Here is a 2906-nt window from a genome sequence, read left to right on the forward strand (position 1 = left end):
GGATGCTTAGCGACAACGCTGAATGAGGACGTGTAAATTGCTGTAGATTGACTATTATGTGAAAAGCAAACGTAATCAGGAACTCTTCAACTGTCCTTTTGTTCAAAATATACAAGATGTACCTGTAGCCACCTCACTTGTGTATATTCTGAAATATTTGGTGGAGCACATGCATTGGCTCAACAGAACTGTTACATCATACTTTATATGCTGTGTCGCTGCACACCTATCTATTTGTTTTAAATACTTCTCAAAGCAAGGATAAGATTTGACCTCATGCATTAGGCTCGAAGGCGAGCGCCTGATGGTCAGGCCTTTGCGCCACTGTTGTTTGCAGAGGATGTTGTCTTGATGTCTTAATCAACCACGCTCACTACGACGATGACAGAGTGTTACCAAGTGCAAAAAAGCTATAGCTAAAATCAACTCAAGGAAAGGGGCGGAACTGTATCTTTAATGCCATCTTACACCCTTTTGAGACATTGGTATGAAGTTGAAAGGGCAGTCTGCGGAATGCCAACATTGCAGATGGTCTCTTAACAAATACAAATTCTATTTAAGTAAAGGGAGCCTCCGGATTTGAACCGGGGACCTCTTGATCTGCAGTCAAATGCTCTACCACTGAGCTATAGTCCCCTATCTATCTCCAAATATGAGGGTGGCAAGGACACATTGACACAATCACACAGTGTTAGCTGAGCTTTGAAGCTTGCACACTTATCTACCTTTTTATTAAGGGTTGATTGTAGTTTACCCTCCTCTGGTATTGACTGAGTTTGACCTCATGCCGTTTTTCTGTGCATTCCAAACTTTTATCTGCCCTATTGCAACCCATTCAAAAAAGGCTAAATACACAGTTTGAACGCGCATCTAAAGTAGAACGGTTCCACTTGTTTTATTTGTCGTCTTGACATGAGTGGCTTTATTCTGGACCGGAGGAAACAGCCGATGCCAGCTGCGCTAGCTTTTGCACAACAGTTGTTTATTATCCTTCAGCCACGAAACTTGTGTAAGGCACAGCTTGTTTACAGATGCCACAACAGTGTTCCGACAACTTCTGCTGCTGCAGAAACATTACACTTTTACCCAATCAACATCTGATAGTCTGTGGACGTCACGTTTAGTCCCTGCTTTGCTCGACTTGGCCCAAGGGAGAAGAGGGTACTAAAAGTGTACCTGGTCTGAGGCGGTAGCACCAAATGGAAATGTGCTAAAGCAGGGCTGAATAGAGTTGAGCAAAGTAGGTGCTAATGGAAAAGGGGCACTAGTAATGCTTATAAATAGGTTTAGTATCATACAAATGCTATAGGTTGGGCGTTTACTGGGTATTCTCCTAAAGAAAAAGGATTTGTCAGATTTGTCAGATTTGTCAGACTTGTCAGATTTGTCAGTAGTTTTTGACTTATCTTGTGTCTGTGCGATAGACCTTACAGGCTCATCAAGGTTTCCATGTGGTGTGAGGCAAGCCTTTGAGGTCTTTTCAGATCACACAGCACATGCTGCTGCGGAGTTGAGAGAATGTGGGCATGGAAACCTTCAGGGGACTTCATTGTGTGTTGTACTTTCTGTGCCCCGTTTTTCCGCTCCTTCTCATTGATGATGGATGGGCATAGGCATATCTTTTGGATGCTTAGCGACAACGCTGAATGAGGACGTGTAAATTGCTGTAGATTGACTATTATGTGAAAAGCAAACGTAATCAGGAACTCTTCAACTGTCCTTTTGTTCAAAATATACAAGATGTACCTGTAGCCACCTCACTTGTGTATATTCTGAAATATTTGGTGGAGCACATGCATTGGCTCAACAGAACTGTTACATCATACTTTATATGCTGTGTCGCTGCACAGCTATCTATTTGTTTTAAATACTTCTCAAGGCAAGGATAAGATTTGACCTCATGCATTAGGCTCGAAGAGGAGCGCCTGATGGTCAGGCCTTTGCGCCACTGTTGTTTGCAGAGGATGTTCTCTTGATGTCTTAATCAACCACGCTCACTACGACGATGACAGAGTGTTACCAAGTGCAAAAAAGCTATAGCTAAAATCAACTCAAGGAAAGGGGCGGAACTGTATCTTAAATGCCATCTTACACCCTCTTGAGACATTGGTATGAAGTTGTAAGGGCAGTCTGCGGAATGCCAACATCGCAGTTGGTCTTTCAACAAATACAATTTATATATAACCCTTTAGGCGCCAGAGATTATGGATGAAATAAATGTATAAATAAAAAACTTCCTGAGATACAGAGAACTGAAGCCGGGGCACAGCTCTGGGTCGGCAGTGCCCCTGGAGGCCCGTAGAAGCTCCACACTCCAGTTGATTCTTGGATAAAAGGGCACCCAGCCGGTCTCGAACTCGCGTGAGGCGGAGCAGGGATCATCCACCCCGCACACGGCCAGACTTTGCCCGGCCAGGGAGCACCTTCTGCGGGTCGGAGGCTCCGGGTCGGAGCCCCTGGAGCCTGGAGCCCTCACCGGGCCCCGAACTCGGCTGCCGGAGGCAGTGCAGTGCCTCATGGATAAAAGGGCACCCAGCCGGTCTCGAACTCGCGTGAGGCGGAGCAGGGATCATCCACCCCGCACACGGCCAGACTTTGCCCGGCCAGGGAGCGCCTTCTGCGGGTCAGAGGCTCCGGGTCGGAGCCCCTGGAGCCTGGAGCCCTCACCGGGCCCCGAACTCGGCTGCCGGAGGCAGTGCAGTGCCTCATGGATAAAAGGGCACCCAGCCGGTCTCGAACTCGCGTGAGGCGGAGCAGGGATCATCCACCCCGCACACGGCCAGACTTTGCCCGGCCAGGGAGCACCTTCTGCGGGTCGGAGGCTCCGGGTCGGAGCCCCTGGAGCCTGGAGCCCTCACCGGGCCCCGAACTCGGCTGCCGGAGGCAGTGCAGTGCCTCATGGATAA

General features: G+C 48.2%; 1 non-coding gene across 1 annotated transcript; it reads right to left on the reverse strand.

Moving 5' to 3' along the window:
• Window positions 1-564: 564 nt before the first annotated feature.
• Window positions 565-636, reverse strand: trnac-gca (transfer RNA cysteine (anticodon GCA)). The gene has a single exon. It is a non-coding gene; the product is annotated as a tRNA-Cys (tRNA).
• Between the last annotated feature and the right edge of the window lie 2270 nt (window positions 637-2906).

This window comes from Eucyclogobius newberryi, unplaced genomic scaffold (genome assembly GCF_026437365.1).
Source record: "Eucyclogobius newberryi isolate DKJ021-1_F unplaced genomic scaffold, fEucNew1.0.hap1 SCAF_6, whole genome shotgun sequence".
Lineage (NCBI taxonomy): Eukaryota > Metazoa > Chordata > Actinopteri > Gobiiformes > Gobiidae > Eucyclogobius > Eucyclogobius newberryi.